Source organism: Leptonychotes weddellii, chromosome 6 (genome assembly GCF_054177405.1).
Source record: "Leptonychotes weddellii isolate Sample4059 chromosome 6, ASM5417740v2, whole genome shotgun sequence".
Taxonomy (NCBI): Eukaryota; Metazoa; Chordata; class Mammalia; order Carnivora; family Phocidae; genus Leptonychotes; species Leptonychotes weddellii.
Genome location: NC_138374.1, coordinates 117,918,119 through 117,943,442, shown reverse-complemented (window position 1 = coordinate 117,943,442; position 25,324 = coordinate 117,918,119). Strand labels below are relative to the sequence as shown.

At 34.4% G+C, this 25,324-nt stretch overlaps 1 pseudogene; it reads right to left on the bottom strand.

Moving 5' to 3' along the window:
• Positions 1–5,004: 5,004 nt before the first annotated feature.
• Positions 5,005–25,324, bottom strand: part of LOC102738530 (peroxiredoxin-2 pseudogene) — a 110,049-nt pseudogene continuing 89,729 nt past the window's right edge.

Here is a 25,324-nt window from a genome sequence, read left to right as displayed (position 1 = left end):
AAATATCATCTTAATAAATGCAGAAAAGGCATTTGAAATGTTCAATATACATATCTGATAAAAACTCTCAACAAAATAGCTATAAAAGGAAACCTCCTCACACAATGAGAACATTACTAAAAAAACCTCTGGAGCCAACATCATAATCAATGAAGAAAACTGGAAAGCTTTTCCTCTAAAATATTGTACAAGGCAAGAATGTCCACCTTCCCCACTTCTATTTAACACAGTACTGGAAGTACTAACACAAGCAAGTAGATGAGAAAGAACAAAAAAGAAATAGAAGGCATTCAAATTCGAAAGGAGGAAGTAAAAATATGTTTCCAAGTGACACAATCCAATATGTAGAAAACCCTAAAGACTCCAAAAAAACTCCAAATAAACAAATTCAGTAAAGTTGCAGGATACAAAATCAACATACAAAAATCAGTTGTGTTTTTTTACATCAACAAAAGGAAATCAAGAAAACAATTCTAGCTGAACCAAGTACAGTGGTGTTTAAAATTAATTGATCATAACCAGTTACGTATTTCTTTATTCCTTCTTAACTCTCACTGCTTCATTTGACTAGCCTTAAAAAAATAAGAATAATCCCATTTATGAAAGTATCAAAAAAACAAAATAGGAATAAACTTCACCAAGAAGGTGAAAGATGTACATGGAAAACTATAAGATATTGATGAAAGAAATTGAAGAAGATACAAATAATGGAAAGATGTTCCATGTTCATGGATTTGAAGAATTAATATTGTTAAAATGTCCATACTACTCAAAGTGATAGATTCAACTTAATTCCTATCGAAATTCCAATGGCATTTTTTGCAGAAATGGAAAAGCCAATTCTGAAATTTATATGGAACCACAAAAGATCCAAAATAGCCAAAGAATCTTGAGGAAGAACAAAGCTGGAGGCATCGTGGTTCCACTTGCTATTAATTATATAACAATATCCAAAATATTGATAATAGTAAGCATGTTAATTACAAGAAAGTTAGGGTAAAAGTTAGGGCCAGGTTACTTTCAAGAGGAACCCTCTGTACATATCTCTTCCCTTGTCACCACTGTTTTGGTAGATCTCTTCTTATTCATTTTCTCTTTTGACTTCTGTTCTCTAAAATCTCTGTTTATTAGAGATAATTAGCTATGAGCAATTACAACTTTTCTGCATTTTCTTTCAGTTTTTCCTGCCTATAATGCATTTTAGAGAGGGTCCAACTATATGGTTTATTTTGTGTGATGTCTTTCCACATTTGGTGATATTAATACGATTTTAAAACACAAAATTCAGTCTATACTGAATACTAAAATACAGTCATTCACACAATCTGTTCCTAGGAAGAATTTCTGCCATGAATACTTTTCTCTTTTTTTTCAATACTACCGAACTTACTGAAAGTCTTAGAAACTTGAATGTCTTTTTATTTCTATCATTCCAATTTAGATTTCAAGGCAGTCCTTTTTTTTTTTTTAATATTTATTTATTTTAGAGAGAGAGAGCATACATGAGCAGGAGGAAGGGCAGATGAAGACAGAGAACTCCCCAAGCAAACTCCCCCTAAGCTTGGAGCCCAATGGGGGACTTGATCACAGGACTGGGAGACCAAGACCCAAGCCGAAACCAAGAGTCAGGCACTCAACTGATTGAATGACCCAGGCACCCCTCAAGGCAATTTTACAAATCCTAATCTCATTTTCCACTGAGCAAGGTTAATGCTGTCCCACCTTACATCCATCTGTCTACCTATCTATCTATCTATCTATCTATCTATCTATCTATCTATCATCTATCTGTCTATCTACCTATCATCTATCTATCATCTATTATCTATTTATCCAAATTGAGGTAAGTAATTTGGTTAAAAATAATGATACAATATTCTTTTTTTAAGGGATTTTTAAAATTTTATTTTTAAGCAGTCTCCACACCCACACTCTAACTCACAACCTCGAGATCTAGAGTTGCATGCTTTACCGACTGAGCCAGCTGGGCACCCCAGTAATGCAATGCAATATTCTTATTCAGCTAAGCACTTCTTACATATTTTTCTGCTTTTGAAGAAAAGTTTTGAATGTATAACCCCCTGAGAGAAGGGATCGCGATTCAGTGAAATTAATTAATGTTTCCAGGAGGCTGGTGAGCTATTTCAAAAAATTACTCATTTAATTTAAATAATGCTATAATAACCATAAGGGAGCTAATATCCAACTCAGTAGAAACATGTAAATACTGTTAGAATACCAAAAGGGTGTTGTTAAAAAGCCCTCAAACAAGAGAGAAACATTACTTTTTAAGAGTAAAAAAACCACTTTGCCAATTTCAAAAGACACAGTTTTAATACCCAGTGGACACTTTGAGGGCATTACCTACTAGAAAAGGAAACAAAACTTTCATTGAGAACAAATGTCAACAGAGAAACAATTTACTCTTGTGCTTATCTCAGTGGACAAATGTCAGCAAAGTTCAACACAATAAATATGCTTATCTCAAAACACTCTGGCAGCATTCTCAGGGAAGCTACTAAAAGCATTTTGGGTAAGAAAATGTTTTATTATATAGAAATAGCCTGCGCAGCGTAGGACATTGTGTATCTGATTGATTTGAGGAAACTCGTGTTTGATACTGTTACAATCAGCCACCTCCCCAGAAATACCCTGATTCTACCTCATCAATTCTCTGCCTGTTTCACGATTTCCCTTCTGATTTTCTTCTTCTCTTCATAAAATTTGTTAAAATCTGTATTTCAACAGTGACAACCCAAACCCCCATTCTCTGATCTGTTTTTTCAAGCCACTATGGATTTATTTCAGTGTTAGGAAACAAATATGTGCTAGGTTCCTACTCTACTAGGTTGAACAGAATTTTTTTATAAGAGACAGAATTTTTGATTAATAATGAACACAAAATGTGTTACCATAACAACAATTTAATATAATATACTCTTCCTTATCCATGTCATATGTGTGTGGGTCTGCTTGGCTAAACATAGCTTTGCCAAGTATGAAAACACCTTGCTTCCCCCCACCAGTGGTTAGAGGTTTTCCTTAAAACTTTGTAAACAGTTATAATGAAGTATAATATGCATAGAAAAAAAAGCACATAATTTACAATTTTACAGTTTGAACAAATATTACAGAGTAAATATGACCAGGTAAATACCACTAGGCATAACTGCACCATCACCCACAGAATTCCCATTTACCCTCTCCTATTACTGTTCTGTTTGTCCTTCCCCAATTCAACTGCTGCCTTGACCTTAAACTCCATTGTTTAGTTCTGATTTTTTTTAACTTCATATAAATGGAAACATGCAATATATACTGTTTTTCCCCCCTGACTTTTCTTTTTTTTCACTCAACATCCTGTCTGTAAGTTCTATTCAGTTTATTGGATGTGGCTGAAGACTTCATTTTCATTGCTGCCTGGTGTTGCTAGGTCATAAAGTATGCCCAATTTCAGAATGATACTACAAAATGTGGGTCGTGCTGTGATAGTAAGGTTTTTGTTTTGTCATGTTTTGTCTTTAGTTTTACCTCAGAAAGTCATGAATCTTAAAGTGAAAATTTATAAAAACATTAAAAGGATATTCAAAGGATATTGGATATTCAAAAGAATAGCAGATATCTATTGTAATTATCTTACCAAACTCAAATGTAAAAGTTATTTTTCATTTTAAGAATTAACTTGGCAAAGGTCATAAAGTACTGAATCATTTTAACAAAAGAGCTTCTACTTTGTATAGAAAAGAAGGAATACATACAAAAACATCTATGCACACATAAGTGTAAAGCATCTTTCATTTTATATGCAATAATTCAAAGAATTTATTATTACCACAATTTTACCTTTTAATACAAGATAAGGGAGATAAGAAGATATTTGTAATCAGATGGAATTTTTATTTTACTTATTCAATACTCCCTTTTTTAAATATAGTGTTTCCACGGACTATCATATTTTATGTATAATCTGAAAGTATACTTATTAATATTGCTCATTTATTAATATTCACAAAATAACAATCTTTTCTCTATTCAGTCGAGTACATTTATGTACACTGACTCTTTTTATATAAGATTTATAATCACATAAACTAATCTTCCTTTTTTCAGCAGTATCCATGCTAAAACCAAATAATTTTCTTCTGAGAAAAAATTCTAATAGTGATCGCAGTTTGTATAATAAATGTAATGATGTCAGTTGAAGATTTTCAGAGGCAAATTAAGATTCTTGTCCTTCCTTTCCCCTGGAATTCTTAGTCAAGAAAAACATTAACATAACCAGGACAACTCTTAGAGAAACCAGGTGAATTAAAGACACGTTGAGAAAGTGTTACACTGTGTTACACAGTGTTGTAACAACACAGGAGAATATAAACCAGGTGTGAAGTGTGACATATACATCACTTCATGTGTTCAAGTTACACAGTAAAAGCATCCTGACTCTTCTTCTCAGGATTTTATAAAAGCAACTTTTGAATGCTTCCAAAGACTAAGTCTACAAGAGTAACAATAATTTATTTGGAATCTAAGGATTTGTGCAGATATGTATTCTCATTTCTCTTGGGTAAATACCCAGGCATGAGATTGTTGGGCAATAAAGTACATTATGTTTATCTTTATAAGAAACCACCAACCTATTTTCCAAAGTGGCTCTACATTTTGACTTTCTTACCAACTGCACAAGCTTACTAGCATCAGTTGTTTTAATGTTAGCCTTTGGAATGGTGTGTAAGGGTATGATATTTTGGTTTTAATTTTCACTTCTCTAATGACCAATGATTTTGAGCATTTTTCACCATCCTTTGGCCAACTGTATATCTTCTTCGGTGATGTGTAAGAGATGTGGGCATTCCTTATATATTCCGGATATAGGTTTTTTATCAAACATAAATGTATAATTATTTTCTTCTCATTGTAAGAGTGTACTATTATAAGGCCTTCCCTTCTTGGAAATTTGTTTTGGTTTGGTTTGCTTTTGTTTTTTTCTGTCCTCATACTTTATTGGTCACTTCTGGGCCTGTGCCCAGCTAGGTGGGCTCCAGGGAGGGGGTCACCATTCACCAGCTCCCAGCTGGGAGAATGAGAAGGCTTTGGGCTAGCCCTCCAGGGTCATGGATTATGGAGTTTAAAGGGGCAGGTCTGGCCTTTCCTGGCACAGCGTTGGGGTATCCAGGTAGGGGCGTAAGTGGTGCCAACAGCCTAAGCTTTCCACCTGTCTGCCAGCCTCATTGTGTTTGGAGGGAAGTATTCTATTCCTTGCTGTTCACGTTGGGCCTGACTGTGTTGCTGCCTGACTTCCAGCCAGCAGGACAGACTTCCCCATCCTCATGCGTGTACTGGAAGGCCTGGACCAGCCGCAGAACTTCGTCCATGGAGCGCCCCACAGGCAAATCATTGACAGTGATCTGGCGAAGGGCACCCTTGCCATCGATGATAAAGACGCCCCTGTAGGCAACGCCTTCATCCTCCTTCAGCACGCCATAATCTCGGGACAGGCTTCTGGTTATATCCACCAACAGGGGGATGTTCAGAGAGCCCAAGCCTCGTTCCTTCCTTGGAGTGTTGATCCAAGCCGGATGGGTGATCTGGGAGTCTACAGAGACCCCCAGCAGCTCACAGCCCGGCTTGCCAAAGTCCTTGGCATACTCACTGGAAGGCATGATCTCCGAGGGGCAGGCAAAGGTGAAGTCCAGCTGGTAGAAAAAGAGGACCAAGTATTTCCCTCTGTAGTCGGAAAGCTTCAGCTCCTCCAAGGTGGCCTGGAATCTGGATGTGGGCTTTCCCAAGGGCGCGTTGCTGGGAGGTCAAGACTGAAAGGTGCGTGGGCAAAAGGAGGACACACGAATTGCTGGACTCACCGACACGTGTTCTCAGCGACCCCTTCTCGGAATTGCTTTAATACTATTACAATTTCTCCTTTCTTTATATGGGCGCCTGGGTGGCTCAGTTGCTTAAGCAACTGCCTTCAGCTCAGGTCGTGATCCTGGAGTCCCGCATCCGAGCAGGGAGCCTGCTTCTCCCTCTGACCCTCCTCCCTCTCATGCTCTCTGTCTCTCATTCTCTCTCTCTCTCAAATAAATAAAATCTTAAAAAAAAAAATTCTCCTTTTTTTATAGACATTATTTAAAATAATTTAAATTTAAACCTAAATTCCAGATCAATTAATACTTTTGTGTAAATATTACAAAACCGCTTTTTTAGATAACTGATTTTGTGTTGTATTTGATTAAAATCCACTGTGCTGAGATTTTTAAATGGCATATATGTACACAGGGTTATTCTCAGCTGCTTTGTTGCAAACCTGAATTTCTCTCTAGACATGCCTGAACCATGATGCTGATTCATGGCCAATAAAAAATTATATGTGCTGCTTAGTGATTAAAATAATTCTGTAGTAAAGTTTGAAACATATCATGGGCCACCCTCTATACAACTTAAATATATATATACACACACACACACATACATACGTAATATAAATTTCAGACTTAGAGTTTCTGTTATCTTTTAGTTGTTTGAGCTAACTTTTACTTTTAGTTTTTGAGTTATTGAGCCAGATCATGTAGCCAAGCTCGGACTGTAAAACCAGATGGCATACAAAATACCCATTCTCAGATGAGACTGTAGCTTCTGAGACCAGGGTAACTGATATCTATCTTGGTGGTTTATGGCCCATAGATAAAGTGTGTTCTGTGCCAATGAGGTGACAATTTGAAAGCTGTTTTTGAATGTCTCACTCCTGCCTGATAATTGCCTGTGTTTTTTTCCTCCTACTGAATAATATCCTTCACATTTATGTATACTCTGTAGAGCGTGATAAATCCTTCCAATAATTCAAGAAAGCATAATTATCGCACATGGCATAGCATATTACCATATTTTTGTGTGTTTGGTGCATTATCATTTGTTGAACAAGACAATCTTAATTAAGGTTGGAATGAAATTGAAAATTAGGTTATACTTGGTAACAGATTTCTAATCATAGAGAGGAAATTATTAAATATGTTATTTTATGTGATTTTCATTATTTTCTGCATTATTTTATTTCTATTATTTTTTTATTATTAAATGTTATTTTATGTGATTTTCATTATTTTTCTGCATGTCCAATAGTATTTTATGAAAATAAATTTTAAGGGTATTTTAATCCTACATATTTTACTTTAATTTTAAACACTGATGAATATCAATAATAGATATTCATAAAATGTAAACAATAGTTAAATGATAACCAGGCTATTAGTTGTCAAGCTTTTTGATAATTTTCTAGTAAAGGTTTTTTTTAATTATGGTAATAAAACTATTCAGAAATCAAATGTATCATGGCTTGCATCTTCACATGATTGCTGTTTTTTCTCTCATTCCTTAATTTTCCTTAATTTTATTGTGTTCACAAAGTAAATATCTGAGCTAGTTACTATCCAGACAAAACAAAGGAAAGCCCCTGTGATGTTAGTTTCATTAAAAAGATATAGAGTGTTTAGGGTCTTAAATTTACCAGTCATTGTCCACAGAATATAGTAGATGAGTGGTTGGATTTTGGAGGCATGAAGATTTGTGCTTAAACCCATTCTGCCATAGGTGACGTGTTCTGTGACTTTGGACAAATTACCGAACTATCTAAATCCAGTGTTCTCATATATAAGATGGCAATAATTTTATTTGAGGGGCTTAGAAGATATAAAACACACATATTGCTTTGTCATTTTCTGGCACAGAGTAAACAATTACAAAATATTAGCTGTTATTTTATTATAGTAATTCTCCAGGCCTCGCAGTGTTTTGTGAAAAAAAAAAAAGCTCTATTCTAAGGCTCTTGTCTTGCCTATCTCACTATCTATTCTTTTGTCCCAATAATTTCTCACGTTTCTTAACAGAATAGCTTCTTTGTATGTATATTACCATATATTTGATTGTGAATACTAATTGTTAATTCTGGATCCTTTCCTTTCTTCCTAACTAAGATTTGTAGGAACTTATTAAAAATAATCATTTTTTTTGTTGTTTTACTTTAGGGCATTGTTATCTGTTTTGCTGTTGTTTTTGTAACTAGACTCCTAGTGCCAACATAACTTGCAAGTGGTCTTTAATTTTACTGTGCAATTGAACCAAAACAATATCACAGATACCATAGAGTAGAGACTATTTGTGTTTTTTTTATTCACCAATATTTGTTAGTAGCCTAGCACAGTGCCTGCAACATAGTAGCTGTAGAATACCTGTTGAATGTATGGATAAAACTAACATACCTAGACTACTCTTTTGGAGAGAATCTTAAAGAAAATGTTTAAGGATCTTCAGAGTTACTCTTTCAGGCTTCTTTGAATATACTATAGAAACTTTCATAGATATAGATAATATAGATAACTTGTCAGTGTAATTTGCTTAAACTCTTTGAATAAATAATATTTTAAAGATTTATTTGTTTATTTTAGAGAGAGAGAGAGCATGAGTGAGAGGGGCAGAGAGAGAGAGTATCTCAAGCCAACTCTGCACTGAGTGCGAAGCCCAACGTGGGGCTTGATCTCATGACCCTGAGATCAGGCCAAAACCAACAGTCAGACACTCAATTGTGCCACTCAGGTGCCCCAATATTTTAATTTTTAAAAATTATCATACAATGAAATAGTGTTGGTAATTTTAAGTTGACATTAACTTAGTTATTTACCGTGTGCAGTACACTGTGTCTTGCTTTACATATTTAGTTTATGTAATACTTAAAATGACATTGTGATCCAGTTTCTATTATGCCCATTATACAACAATGTACAGTTGTTTATCAAAGTTTATACAGTTAGAACTGTGATTTAAATTTAATCCTATATGAAAAAAATTAATCTTATATGACTTCAAATTGTTCAAAACCTTAGCCACTTTACTACTAGATTTCTTTAAATGCTTCTAAAAATGAATTTCTTAACCATGTATTTTGAATCTATATATACTCATCAACAGCTAGAAAAAAGATATTTTTGCTGAAACTGCATTATCATTTTTAATATAAAATAAATGTCCCTTTAGTCTGTAGAGTTTTGTCGGTCTTCGTTTTTGTGACACTTTTTAATTAAGAAAAAATATCTTTTGTACCAAATTGAAATGCATAGCAGTTTTTTTTTTTTTAAGATTTTATTTATTCATTTGAGAGAGAGAGTGAGTGAGAGAGAGAGCACAAGCAGGGGGAGAGGCAGAAGGAGAGAGAGAAGCAGACTCCCCACTGAGCTGGGAGTCTGATGCGGGGCTCGATCCCAGGATCCTGGGATCATGACCTGAGCTGAAGGCAGATACTTAACTAACTGAGCTACCCAGGTGCCCCAATGCAAAGCAGTATTTAGTGATTTCTAAATCCTAGGAAGATGCATTTCTTTCTTTTTTTATTTTTTAAACCAGAATACAGCATTTGTAAGTATTAAAGTATGTAATTATTTTGAAACAATATTTAATAGGATTTTCTCTTTACTGACCCAGACTATTTTAGAGAACTTTCATTTCTGGGGTAAAAAAAAAAAAAAGTTCATCTTGACTTAAATGGGACAGAACACTGGATAAAACACAGGTGCTCTGCTGCCCCTATAAGGATGGCCACACACCAAACTACACATCAGAGAAGCTAAATGCCTTTTAAGCCAGGAAGCAAGCTGGTATGCCATTGTAAAAGGTAGATCTCTGTATCATGTTTTCTGATTTTCTCTTGATTTAAAGAGTGTATAGCAATTTTATATCATTTTTCTATTTGCTCTACTTAACCTCTTTGTCTCAGCTTACTAGTCTCTTAAAATGATAATAACAGTGTTGTTCAGTGTCATCAGAAACATACTAGGTGCTTCAAGACTGTTGAATCACAGACCTGTACCTCTGGAACAAATAATACAATATATGTTAAAAAAAAAAAAAGAAGAAGAAGAAGAAGAAGATAGCAGGAGGGGAAGAATGAAGGGGGGGAAATCGGAGTGGGAGATGAACCATGAGTGACTATGGACTCTGAGAAACAAACTGAGGGTTCTAGAGGGGAGGGGGGTCGGAGGATGGGTTAGCCTGGTGATGGGTATTAAAGAGGGCACGTTCTGCATGGAGCACTGGGTGTTATACGCCAACAATGAATCATGGAATACTACATCAAAACCTAATGATGTAATCTGTGGTGATTACCATAACAATAAAAAATTAAAAAAAAAAAAAAGAAACATACTAGGTGCTTCAATAGTATCCGTGATGGTAATAGTAGTAGAAATGGGAGCAGCAGTAAGCAGCAGTGGTGTTATTTAGCAGTAAGGGGGGAAAAAAACACTTTATAGTCAATGCTCATGGAAGGACACTTAGAAATATTTACAAAACAATCTTTGTGGTGTTGCATCGGACTGGATGTGCGGTTGGGGAAGGAGGGAGCCCTTTCTCACCCAGTTCTATCCCATTATAGCATGGATCCTTTGGAAGAGAGGGAGTTCCATGCACTAAAAATAAGTCTTCCTTTTAAAAATGTGTGTTGCATAAATCGTGTAAAAGGATGCATGGGACTTCTTTTGAACTGTCATGAATACGCTTGAGGTTCATTAGGCTTTCAAGATGCTGTTTAAGTGCTGTGTTAGAAACCAGGGACAGTGGTGCTTACTTAAAGCGCAGGTGCAGGGGGACCACTCGGCTTTCTCGTGAAGTGAAACCAAATTGCTCAGACTGAACAGTCTGCTTCTGAGCTAAAAAAAAGGAAACGACCCCATCCTAAGGAGAAGATACTGTTTTAATTTTATTTTTGATCATATTGTTACCGGTTTTGTTAATTCTAAGCTGAAAACAAAACTATCCTGGGAACAATGTCTTAGACCTTTGACACTTGTAATATGTGGGAAATAGATTGTAATTTGTCTCTTCTTAAATGAGATTCATTAGATCAAAAATTTAAAGTGAGAGATTGAATAAAAAGTAATTTTTAGTCTATAAATATAAAAGTTTAGAAACTAAATGTGTCATGGCTAAAAGATGCATAGTATTACACTGAATTATGCAGTATTATACTTGGGACTTGCTCCTTGAAACCAGACTGTTATTAGCTCTGTAAAAAAAAATGAAAGGTGTGCAGGACATTTCTTTGCAAAAAAAAAAAAAAAAAAGTACTTGTATTCTTTCTATTTGTCTTTGAGGAATTTAAACTTAGTTTTCAATGGTTTATACTTTTAGAAAAAGAATTTTAATTTAGGTCACAGTGGTCCTGACAAAATCATGATGTTACCTTTTTTTGAAAGAAGGACTGAGTGTCATGTAGCCGGATTCACCCCCAGTGCTAGCTCTTCTCTTCCCCTACATCTCCAAGGGGTTGTTGTGTTGTGTAGCTACTATTTGACAACTGTCATGATGCACTACATTAAATCTTAGCACATTCCAGAATTATTCTTTTTAGAAAACAAAATTAAGAAAGGAACAATGCAAGAATGTATGGCAATGTTAATAATTGACCATAATATATTTGAACTTCCATCACACCATCTTGATGCAAACAACTACATATATTTTTTCATTTGCTCCATTTCGGTTTTGTAATTTTTTTTAAAAGATTTTATTTATTTATTCATAAGAGACAGAGAGAGAGAGAGACAGAGGGAGAAGCAGGCTCCCCGCTGAGCGGAAAGCCCCATGTGGGACTCGATCCCAGGACCCTGGGATCATGACCTGAGCAGAAGGCAGACGCTTAACTATCTGAGCCACCCAGGCACCCGGTTTTGTAATTTTTAAATAAAATTTTATAATTTTCTTGTATATATATCCCATGCTTTCTGATTGAATTTATTTCTGCGTCTTTTAGGGTTCATTTTTTTGTTTGTTTTTTAAATGTTGTGAACAGGTTCTTATTTTCCTTTCTACTAGCAATAAGAACAAGCATTTCCTTGATTTTAAATGTTCATAATATACTTTTTCAATCCAGTGAAACAATCTTATATTCAGGAGCCTTGAATGTGTCAGTCTTGTCTGTCTGGATGCAGGGTGGGGGTGTTTGTATTTTATAGGTGAAGGGGGTAGCTCATGAAAATAAATGTATTCACTCCACAAATAAATTATTTTATGCAATTCTGAACTATAAGGCACTGTGTTAATAATAGCAAGGATAAAAAGAAATAAAAGGTATGTTTACTCATTCTAGGAGTAATTTGCTACTTAGAGGATTAAGAAATAAAGGAATAAAAAAATAAGCTAAAAAATATGCTACAGACCACATAGCTGGAACACCTACTTTATAATTTAAAATTTAGGGAATTTGGGGATTGAATCAACAACAACAAAAATATATTATGCACCTAATATGTATTGGAATTTAAATACAGGTATCTCCCTGAATCTGCACAAGAAGCCTGCTGAATAGGTATCACTACTCCTAAACCTAGACACAGACTGCCTTGGGCAACATAACAGCAGGGCCAGATTGTGATTGCAGGTCTCATTGAAGTAATTGAGGAAACTTTTATGGTGAAAATTAACCTTACATAGAAATAAGAGTAAGGTATATATATAGAGAAAGTTTGAGAGGATATTATTTTACTTACTAATGCAATCATTTACGAATGAATCATTTAATCATTTACTAATGTAATCATAATTTTAATGAATCTTTCATATATATATGCTACACATATATGTTCATATATATGTATATAATGTTTCTAAAGTTTGCTAAAGATTGATTCTGTGAATAAGGGAGGAAAGGGCAAATTGTGTATAAGATTGTGATTCCCAAGAGTATGTCTTACTCGTCTTCAAATACCCTAATCCTATCAAAGGACATTCTCATTAATTATTTCCTGACTAATTTAATTTAATAAATTTTAGGGGCAGAATGTATAGGCTGTAGTGAGGTCACAAAGAAAGAATTAATTATTTCATTTGAAGAGTTCAGGGAAGGTAACAAATGAGTTGAATATTGGAAGATGAGTAGTTGCTGGCCAGTAAATAAGTCATTTTGGAAATTAAGAAAAACCCTAAAAGGCACCTGAGTCATGAAATATGGTGCCCTGCAGAACTATAGATATTTTGATAATCACTCTGGCAGCCATGGAAAAGATAAATGGGAAAAAGCAAGTTAGGAGGCCGGGGGATGAGGTTGGAGAATATAACAATAGTTGAGAGAAGAGAAAATGGGAGTCTGAACCAAGGCATTAACTGTAGAGTTGAAACTCTACACATGAACAAAAGGTGAAAAAATTCAAAATTTAGCACTTGTAGGAACAGGGATTAAAAACATAATCAAGGTTAAGAGATAGTTCCTGGGTTTATTTCCTAAGTGATTGAGATGGAGGAAATCTCTATAGTCAAGAAAAGAAAAAGAGGAATAGTACAGAGATACCTATGGCATTTTTTAGTGGAGTTATCAAGCACCAGGATACAGAGGACAAAACTTTTGAAGTTGCAATGGGCAAAATAAATAATCTTCAAAATCCCCAAAAAGAGATGGAATTTGAAACATGGGAGAAAACAAGACAAAAAAGAGGAGTGCATTAGAACAGGTAGAAAAGAGGTCTTAGGGAAGAACATGGGGCATAGCAATATATAAAAGAAGCAAGCAAAGAAAGAACATTCTGTGAATGAAGCTGAAAATTAATAATGAGAGAAAGTAGGAGATAAGACAGAATATGTTATACCAGAAGCCAGACAAGGGTATCATTTCAGGAGTACAGATTTAAAATCTCTCGAGGCATCTACTGACCAAACCAGAGGCAGTCATAATACCTATGATTAAGACATCTGAAAGTGAAATTCTGTGTGCAGAGAATGCTTGAGATCTCCTTTTTTCAGGCCAGAATCCACTAACAATTCATTGATTTGCTAAATCCTTCTGAGATTAAATGGATCCCTTTGATCATTACTAAAATAGTATAAAAGTAGAAGAGACTCCATCATTTCAGATGCCTAACATCATCTTATTAAGTAATGGGATTATCAGTTGCTTACAGAAAAGTAAGAACAATAGAATATGATTAAATGGAAAGATATGTTATACAAGTAAGTGCCGAAGAAGTCCCGGGGCCTGAGAAGTCAATTTCAGATGAATCAGATTGAACAAAAACAAGAAGTGAATGCCATGGTTTCCTTGGGAATAGTGTTCAGTGGAATTATTGGATAGATATCTGGTACTTGTGAGTGGAATAAGTGAGCTAAACAGAACACAATGGAAAAGAAGTATAGAAAAGTATAGGAAAGAATAGTTCTGAGTAATGAAATGACTTGACTTTCAGTGCTCATTATACCTTCAACTTCTCATCCCCAATGAAATGAGTCACACAATGTATATAAGGTGGACAAATCTGCATTGATTCTTGAAACTGCATACATATTGTATAGTACACACAAACGAGGTTAAAAAATAATGCTGAGACTGACAATTTGCCCTCATAATAAAGAATGATGTCTCAGAAAATAATTGGAAAACCTTTGTAAGCATTTCACTAATACATAGATTTGACAGGTGTGATTAGATGGTGAGAATAGCCAAAAGACAGGCAAATGTGGGAACAAGATTTGAATTCTTTAATGCTTTAAAGCAGACCATGAATGGTCCTGGATCAGGCAGAGTTTGCCCGGTGACTTTCCTAAGCAGGAACTACACAGAGGAGAGTGGGGAAGATGTTCTTTTTTGAAAGAATGGGGGAATAAATGCACAGGAAAATTGGATTTTTCACATAATTAAGACCTGGTAGGGGAAAAAGTTTTAAAAGAAAGCTGTATGCAGAAACTGGCCATAGTAAAGAGTTCTGCAGAAGATGAAAAAAGTGTAACGAAGATAAATGCATCCAACATCTTCAAACTGCTGGGCCCTCCAATTTTTTCTCAGGGTACTTAAGCCCTTGCCAGACAAACAAATGAAAATTAGCAAATCTCTTATCCAGAAATCGTGGTGTTATTCTTAAGTCTTACTTTCTCATAAACCCCAAAAGCTGCTATGGTTCCATGACCCAAATCCAAGATTCAGCCATCCAGCAGCTTTAATGCAGACTCGATCTGGTAAATTCTGTTTCTAGTCTTATGGTCTTACAATACATTAACCATAAATACAAAGAAAGTTTCTTTAAGCATAATAAGGATATTACTTGTCTGCTCAAAATTCAGTGGTTCCCCGATGCTCAGGGTTAAGTCCAGACAGCTTAACGTTGTTTGCAAGTCCTTCCTGGGTTTGCTGCTGAGTATCAGCACAGCCTCATTTTTAGTAAATGTGCACTTTGAATTTTATCCTCTAACCGTATACAGATCTCCTTATAGATCAGTAACAAAGCCATGCTCTTGGCTCTCTTCATGACTTTGAACATCCTCTTTTTACTTCCTTGGACACTCTCTTCACACTCTCAACATCTTAAGCTATATGAATTTCTACTCTTTGAGGGTAATATAATGAATGAATAAAAACTTGTGTAAGAGTCAGATCTGGTTTCAATTTCTAGGTCTTTCATTTGCTAGATATGGCACCAACCCATGTTTTCTTGTGAAGATTGAAATAGATTAAATTAGATAATGAAGGATTACACTTGGCCCAAAGCAAGCCCTCAAGAATATGTTAGTAGTAGTAGTAGTAATATGATTACTACTAATTAGTTTTGTGAAAAATGCTGATACTTATTGGAATGCAAAGCAGAGTTTGACCTTAATAATGTATTTCATGTTCATTTGGATTATTTGATTTATTAGAGAAGTTGAAGAAATGTATGTAAAGTAGCTTATGAAAAATGATTTGTAAATTCACCAAGTGCCCTGTTTTTGCAGTATTCTTTGTAGTTTAAAACATGGGAAAGTTTGAAAAAAAGCTATCACTTATTATCAATCAGTTATAATCAGTTATTACCAAATCTATGAGGGCAAGGCTGATACAATCAGCTATGAAAGTCTACTTATCTCAACTGAGGGATGAACTATTGTGACTTTTTAAATCATTATCATCAGTATAAGTAAAGAAAATAAAAACACCATTTACTGGACAGAAAAATAAGAGAAATGGTTTTTCTAAGTCCATTAATAATAATATTTATATCAAGCTGTCTTCTCTGCAAAGGAAAATTTTTATATAGTAGATTTTTCCCTTGTTGATTGTCCCAGGTGAACTGTTCTAGTTATGAAAAAAACAGAAATGTGTTTGTGTGAACCATAATGACAGCTTATTTCACAGAGAAGAAATAATGATGAGACCAGACAGTCCAGTGCAGCTGGTCTAAATTGCTACCTCAAAAACTATCATTATTAAGTGATTATCAAATGGTTCACAATTTGCCCACCATCACCAATCAAGAGACATTTGCTCAAGCTACATTCCCTTAGACAAAAACTAAAAAGTAATTATTTTCTTTTAAAAACGTCCATCAATTTCACCACAATAAAAGTTACAAATACGAAGAAGGGGAATTTTTTCCTAATGTGCAGTTGTTATTAGTCTGCAAATATAGATGAATGTGAAGCAAGAAAACCCCCCAAATCTCCAATATTAATAATGGCTAACCTAAACTACTATATGCACACAAACACACACACATACAGAAAGAAGAAAGCTAAATTGAAATACCAATTTACGGCTAAGTACTTTTTCCTGAAAGTACTTTTTACATAAAGTAACTAATTTAAAGAGACAAATGTAAAATGAACAACTAATTATCACATTTTACAATGATTAAAATAGGATTGAGAACAAGCAAATCTAAAATATTTTAAATACAAATACCTAACTTAAGAAATAATTATAATATTTATATTTGTTTAAATCAGTTATTTTCAATAGGAAGCTTTGTTACCCCCAACAAGTATTTAAACATTGCTGAGGGAGGGGCACCTGGGGGGCTCAGTCAGTTAAGTATCCGACTCTTGATTTTAGCTCAGGTCATGATTTCTGCCTCCTGGAATGGAGCCCTACAATCAGGCTCAGGCTGGGCATGGAGCCTGTTTAAGATTCTCTCTCTCCCTTTTCCTCTGCCCTGTCATTCCTCCCTCCCACCTCCAGCTCTTACGCACGTTCTCTCTCTCTCTCTCATTTCTGAGGGACATTTGAAAATCATTGCAAAATGATTGTTTTAAACTACTGGCATTTAGTGGGCAGAAGACCCAGATGCTAGACATTCTCCATTGCATAAAACCATTCTATACAACAAAGAATTGATCCACATGATTTAGCAATGCCCTCATCTACTTCTAAGATAGATCACATTCTAGGTCACAAAACAAGCCTTATTAAATTTAAAGAATAAAAATTGCTCTATGTTCTCTGACAAAAAAGAGAATTAAATATAAATAGCAGAAGGATATCTGATAGACCTAAAAATATTTAAAAGCAAGCTACGCTCTACTACATAATCCACAAATCAAAGAAGTCTCAAGGGAAAATAGAAAATGTTTTGAGCAAAATGAAAATTGAAACATATTAAATCTGAGGAATACACTTAAAACAAGATCGGAGATAAATATATGAATGCTTATTGGAGAAAATAAAGATCTCAAGTCAATAATGTAAGGGTCTACCTCAAGAAACTATAAAAAAAAATAGAAAATTAAACCAAAGCAAACAGAAAGAAGGGATTAATAAATATAAGATCAGAAATCAATAAAATCAAGAATGAAGAAACAGTACAGAAAATCCAAGAAACCAAAACTTCTTGTTTGACAAAAAAAAAATCTATAAAATTGATTAAATGTCTAGTTAGTTTGACCAAGAAAAAAAGAGAGAAGACACAAATCACCTACATCAAGACTGAAATAGGAATTACCACTGTAGATTCTATGGATATTTAAAGGATAATGAAGGAATATTGCAGAGAACTCAACTGACAAAATTTGACAACTTAGATGAAATGGATCAATTCCTTGAAAAACACAAACTGAATCCTCACCCAAGAAGAAATAGATAACCTCAGTTGTACTAAATTTGTAGCTAAAACCTTTCTGGAGAAAGGGGGCGTCAGGCCTAGATGGTCTCACTGGTGAGTTATACCAAGCATTTAAAAAAGAATTAGTTCCAGTTCTTAAAAATGTCTTCCAGAAAATGTAAGAGAAAACAACACTTCTCACCTCACTTTATGAGGCCAATATATCCTAACACATCAAAGATCTTTTAAAAAAAAAAAAAAAGATCAATATTATTCATAAAAATAAATGTAAGAATTCTGAAGAAAATACCAACAAATTGAAATAATTTATAAAAACAATAACACATCGAAATCAAGAGGGTTTATACTAGGAATGCAAAGCTAGTTCAACATTTAAAAATCAATGCAACCCATCATATTAACAGAATAAACAGGAAAAAAAAAACATAAGATCATGGCAATAGGTGAAAAAAAAGTATATGACAAAATTCAACATTCAGTCATGATTTTTAAAAAAAATTCTCAACGAACTTCAAATAGAAGGGAACTTCTTCAATCTGACAAAGAAAAACTACAAATATCTACAGCTAACATCATGCTTAATTTTGAAAGGCAATGCCTTTCTCCTTCAATCCATATGTAAGCAAGGACATTTTTCTTAATCAATCCTATTCAGAACTTTTCAAAGTTTTGAGACCTAATTTTATTCTTATTCTTGTTATTATTACTCAAAAACCCCAAAAATAATATTGTACAAAAGAAATACTTTTATAGTCTACAGGCTAATATCTAAAATTTGAATGATAGTCCCAGCATCTATTCTATCTGAATCTTGCATTCTGCATCTGTTAAAAAGAAACTAATTAGCTGAATGTATTGTTAAAAGAGAAGGAATGCTTTGTACATTGTAATAATGTGTTACAAAAAAGAAAAATGAAGTTCTTCTCATGTGAAAATTATAAGAACTCCCAAATTCAATGCAAATTTTTTTCTGTCCACTGGAAAAGTCATGATAGAAAAGAAAATTAATTACAAGCTTTTCAGCAAATATTGAATGTGCTGACTCCACTGGCAATTAAAATGAAGGAGAATTAAATTTTTCATAGTAACATGGTAAGAGATATATCAATTAAGAGGAAGAAAGGTAAAGTTTGAGGGAAAAAATTACCTTGAGTATGTCAGGAGTTTTAGCTCACTGTTTTTAGGTACAAAAGATATAAAAAAACCTGAAGCTATTAAGTCTAAATATATGAAATAATGGTAAAGTAAATGAGTATTTGTGCTATTGACCTTTTTTTTTTTTCCAAAAATTGAAAAAATAAATACACATTCTGGGGAAAAAAAGTCATCAGTCACTTCAAGTTTTAAGCATGTTAACAAAAATAATTTCAATTAAATGCTGTTCAGTGCTTAGAGTTTTCTCTTTGGAAATAAAATTCTATCACTTTAATAAGATATTTAGATATTCTCACAGTCGTATTTTTGTAGTAATCTAGTTAAAACCTAAGGAGAAAATCCTTCGTTCTAATTTATAGACTATATGCAGGAATTCCTGTTAACAGGAATTCCAAATACAATGTTCTGTCTCGCATTGTTTTACATTAAATATATTTTCAAAATATGATGTTTTAAAAAGTATCAAATGTATTTATCTTGGAGCACAAGAAAATATGAGACAACATTCAGGAGGAATCTACCAAATTGAGGAGCAGGTGTACAACATAGAGGATTTTTCTTTCCTTATAGGCCCTTTTGAGGAAAAAAAAAAATTATAAGGCCACTATACATCAAAGCTTAGGGCAATCACTTTGGAATCATTTATTATATATGACTTTCTTCTTTATAGTTTTTAATTTTTCTCCAGCAAATGGACTGTGATTTTATTCCCTATGGTTTAAGAAAAAGTATTAGGCAGTTTTTGGAGAGTAATGATAATTCATATTTAAGAACTGCTAGATTAAAATGGTCATTTCTAATTTGATCATTCCTCTTCAATGCCGATCAAGTCAACTAAAAATTTAAATTATACATAGAGAAATAATAAATAATTAAATTTATGATGATCATTAAAATGATCATCAAAGTTTTGAAGTAAAGCTTAAAGCCCTGAAATTCCCCCAAAATAGTCAATCTAATATAATACTCAATAATGGGGCACCTGGGTGGCTCAGTTGCTAAGCCTCTGCTTTCGGCTCAGGTTATATCCAATTATAAAAAATGGTGTTATCTTAATAATTTATTAGAGAACTATGAGGGACAGAACTAATTATATTTCATGAGGGTTTGATATCAGGTTCAAAAGCAATGTATCTTTTATAGTTTGGGTAACATAATCCCAGGAACCTGGGATCAAGCCCCACATCAGGCTCCCTGCTCGGCGGGAATCCTGCTTCTCCCACTCCCCCTGCTTGTGTTCCCTCTCTTGCTGTGTCTCTCTCTGTCAAATAAATAAATAATATATTTTTTAAAAATTAAAAAAAAATAATAAAATAAACTCTATTATATTCTATTATGTTTGAAACCCAGTTTGAATGGAGACACTTATTTAGCAATTAATAACACCATTAATGGCATATTGTTATATCCAAATTATATTATCAGTTTGTTAGATACAAGAAAATACAAGCAATAATCAGTGAATAATTTTCTTTTATAACCATCCCAAATTCAAATTTACTAAAGAAAATTCCAGTTGTTTTGTTTAGAAGACATAGTGTCAAAAACAATAGGGTGTCTGAGCTTGAGACTTCATTATTTTCTTGCTATAACATGAAATATTACAGATATCATTAACACATTTATTCTTGGGAGAAACCTGGAAGGAAGTGGCACAAAATTCTCACTAGTTTTAGGAGGTGAAAATTGTGACAATCTGAATAAATAGTGTTAATTGCATTGTTAAACATTGGCATGCTACGTTTTACTACCAAGAAAAAGGAGTGAGTTGAAGAAAAAAAAAACTTTAAAATACTTCTCATGCATAATTTATCCATTTTTATTATGAATTATTTCTCAACAAAAGAAAGGATGAGTGACTACAAGATTAGAAGGAAGAGAAATTTGGAAAATTTTATTCAAACAATCCATAAACATGGAAACACATACTCCATTTTATTTGCATTAAGTCAGCATAAAGGAAAATTCTGAGTATGTTGGGCATTTACATTTACTGGATCCTGATATAAGACCAGCCCTTAGCATCTACAGGGTTGGCTTAAGTATAAAAATGAAGGCCTACATACCATGTGTCTTGATATTTAAAATATATAAATCAAGTCATTAAAACATTACATAAAATATGTTCTATCCTCCCACCTTGAAAATTATACTTTCATAACAACCTGGAAGGCTAAGTTAGGGTTTAGAATTCTTGTACCCTCAGAATTCTGGACCAGAATTGGAGGCAGAAAAACAGCCACCCAGGGTGGACATTGTCTCTTTAACCCTCGATTCCTCATCAATAAAGAGTAGCAGGGCTGGAGGAGCGCCAGAGAGCAATCCTTTGAATGATAGAGTACTGCCTTAAAAAATGGTGTTATCTTAATAATTTATTAGAGAACTATGAGGGACAGAACTAATTATATTTCATGAGGGTTTGATATCAGGTTCAAAAGCAATGTATCTTTTATAGTTTTGGTAACATAATTCTTGATTTCTACACTTTCATCACTCTACCACCCTACTAAAAAGCCCTAGAAATTTTTGATGGATTATTATCAAATTTGCTTAAAGTCTATTATGAATGACAGTATGCAGAAACAATGAAGATTAAGACCTCAAGAAATTGGGATAAATGAACAAGTCAAAATAGAGTGGGTAGGGACGCCTGGGTGGCTCAGTCAGTTAAGCGTCTGCCTTCGGCTCAGGTCATGATCCCAGGGTCCTGGGATCGAGTCCCGCATCGGGCTCCCTGCTCCGCGGGGAGCCTGCTTCTCCCTCTGCCTCTGTCTCTCTCTCTGTCTCTCATGAATAAATAAATAAAATCTTTAAAAAAAAAATAGAGTGGGTAAATCTACATTAAAATAAACTAAGTAATATGAATGAAAGGCATAAATTGCATATCTAATCAGACTGCTGAAATAATGCCAAAGATAATAGTGGAAAAGTTTAACACTTGACTCCAGCTTTAAGGAAAAGTAAGGGAATGTTTGCCCTTAATGAAGTTCCTTGAAATACAATTGAAACCATATACCAAATGAATTGGAGGCAAATGAGCATCCTCCTGAGGTTACTATGTATTGATTCTTGATTCAAGAATGTTTCTAAATTTTATAACTGGTTATTAATATATTTATCAACATAACATGTAATTTATGACTTCAGCAGCACTAAAATGGTCCATACTCCTTAAAGTTCAACTCCACTAGCAAGAGGTTTATGTTGGGAGCCTCTAGACTCTTTAGCTTTGCTGTGTTAATGCAATCCTCATTTTCGTTGGGTCTTGTCTCAAGATCAAACACAATTTGTTTGGTGGCAGTGACATTGGGAGCCATATTTATATACATGAGGTCTCTATGGTGCTATTTGGGGCTGCGTGTGAGCTTGATTAACAACATGAAACTGAAACCCACTCCAGTGATCTTCTAGCTACTCCCTTGTTGTCTGGAAGAAGAACCTAAAGAGACAATCACTACTTTTTTTAAGAAAAGTGGCATCATCAATGCTCCTGGTAGCACAAAAGATGGTATCCATAGCAAAGTGTCAGAATTGGCTATTGGAAAATTATTCAGGGGGCGCCTGGGTGGCTCAGTTGGTTAAGCATCTGCCTCTAGCTCAGGTCGATCTCAGGATCCTGAGTTGGGCTCCCTGCTCAGCAGGGAGTCTGCTTCTCCTTCTCCCTCTGCCCCTGCCCCTGCTTGTGTGCGTCCTCTCTCCCCCACCTCGTTCTCGCTCGCTCTCGCTCTCTCTCTCTCAAATGAATAAATAAAATCTTTTTTTAAAAAGTTATTCAGAACAGATGGACTTTGTGCTTGCATTTCAGAAGTACTTAATTTACCTCATGTATATTTTCTTTTTATTTTTGTAGAAAACCCTAAATAACTCAAAAGACTACATTCAATGTGTATCAAATAAAGAAAATACATAACTTGTAACAAAACATTGTTATGTAGTTTAATTTGTAGCTGGTTCCCTTTCATAATGTACATGAAATGACATATAATTGGCAGTGTTTTAGAGTTAATGAAATATAATATATTCAATTCATAAGCACTACTTGAATACATTTCTCTTTGTAGAGTACGATGATTAGTAATGAGTTGATTATCAGTTCTTCCAGAAAAACTTAGGTAAAAATATAACCTGCTTATATGAATATGCCATGAGTTTCAACATTGCACTCTTTAGGTGTGATTTGTTTTGTCTCTTATCAGTCCTGACACATTTTAGACTCACTGTATAGAGAAGCTTCAATAAGTCAGGTTCATGGAAATATTGACTGGACTTATATACAAAGAACAATAGTTACAGATGGAGTTTAAGTCACCATATTAAAAAGATCAAAATCAATTTAAAGATGAATGTAAGGCCACTTAGGTGGCTCAGTCGGTTAAGCGTCTGCCTTCGGCTCAGGTCATGATCCCAGGGTCCTGGGATCGAGCCCCGCTTCAGGCTCTCTACTCAGCGGGGAGCCTGCTTCTCCCTCTCCCTTGGCCTGCTGCTCCCCCTGCTTGTGCTCTCTCTCGCTCTCTGTCAAATAAATAAATAATCTTAAAAAAATAAAGATGAATGTAAATGACCTCAAATGAGCATCACTTTAAATTTCAAAATTCAATAAATAATGAAAATGTTATTAATGAATCTCTGAAACTATATTCCATATTGCTAAGACCATGTCACTGTAATATGAGAGCATACTACCATCTTAGGGCATTTCTACTGCTTTATTAACTTAAATTTGTAAAACCATTTAAAAGTTTTTAAGATCATGCACATTTCTACCCATTTAGCATCTCTATCTCCAAAAGAATAACTCAATATAGTTTAACTGTTTGTGTAGGCTAAAGAATATAAAACATTTAGAACTAAAATATACACAAAAATAACTCCAGAATGATCAAAGCATATAAATTGTCCTTTTGATTCTTAGACATTTCATGCTATGGGATGGTTATGGTAGACTCATCTATTTTATATTGATTTACTTGGAACACAGGATTAACTGATAGTTAATTGCATCACTGACATAAATTTTGTGATCTCTGTGGAAAATCACAGAAAAAATATTTTCATTTGACTCATTGCTGCTTACTAGTGCCATGACCATATTAATTTGATCCCATAGGAATACTACAACAGAAACAGAAGCTATGCCTACAACACTAATTAGTTTTTAGTACTTTATCAAATTTTTTCCATTTTGCCATATGCCAAACTAAGGAATTAAATTGGGAAGTAAAGGGAATAACCATACTCACATCTCAAATGTATCAATGTGATGATATTACCTGATTTTCACTTGTTTTATATGCATATTTAAATTTATATTATACCCATTTACATGAATATCTAAATCCTCAACACCTTTGTTTGCTTCTACCTACTGGAATAGTTCCTTTTTCTTTTAATCATGAATTGATCATGTAATTTCTATAACTTTTTTTCTGTAAATCCAGTACCAATATTCATGAAATAACAACAAAATAAGTTTGAGGTATAAGTGCAATAGTTTTAAAATAGGGCCCCCCCAAATTCCTTGGCATGACCCCTTTGGGTTTATGATTGCTTCCATCAGTAGACTACAGTGGAAGAGAGGCTATGTGAATGCTGAGGCCATTTGGGCAGCTTAGCTGATGATTCCTATAAATATTCTTGATTTTTTAAAATTCTTCTTCCTTACAGTTAAGCTACATGGAAACTGTTCATTTTGCATCCTGATTTTATGGTTTGTTAGGGAGTTCCATAGAAGTACTCAGCATAGGGCTATTACCCACTACTGAAACAAGATCTTCTTGAAAACTCTACTCAACACTCTCTGAATTGAGTTTATTTAGTCTTGGTGGTGGGAATAGGCACTATTCCTGATCCCATGTAGGCATTGGGAACTGTTCCCTCTAATCCTTCCAGATCATTCTTTCCTAGACTCCTCATTACATGCACGTGCTGACCAGTTGCATCCTAGGCTGCATATCTGAAGCGGAGTCTCCTCAGATTTCTGGGGTCTTCCTCTGCACAGCTGCCTCCTCTCTTATACTCTGTTCTAATTCTGGCTACCTTGGTCTCCCTAGGGTCTCCGCTCTGTCTCCTCAGCTTAGAGAAATGAACTTTGGGCTCCTCTTGGATTCCACCCTTCCTAAGTGAAGTCCTGGAAACTCTGTTAAAACCATAATCAGGGCAAATATAGTCCCAACCTCTCATCTCCCTTTTCTCAGGTCTCGCTTGACTTACTATGCTGCCTGATGCTCAGCATTTAAAATACCCTCATTTTATATGTTTCAGTGCTTTTTATTTATTTGCTTGTTTCAAGCAGGAAGGTAAATCTCATCCTTGTTCGTTCATCTTGGCCAGAAATA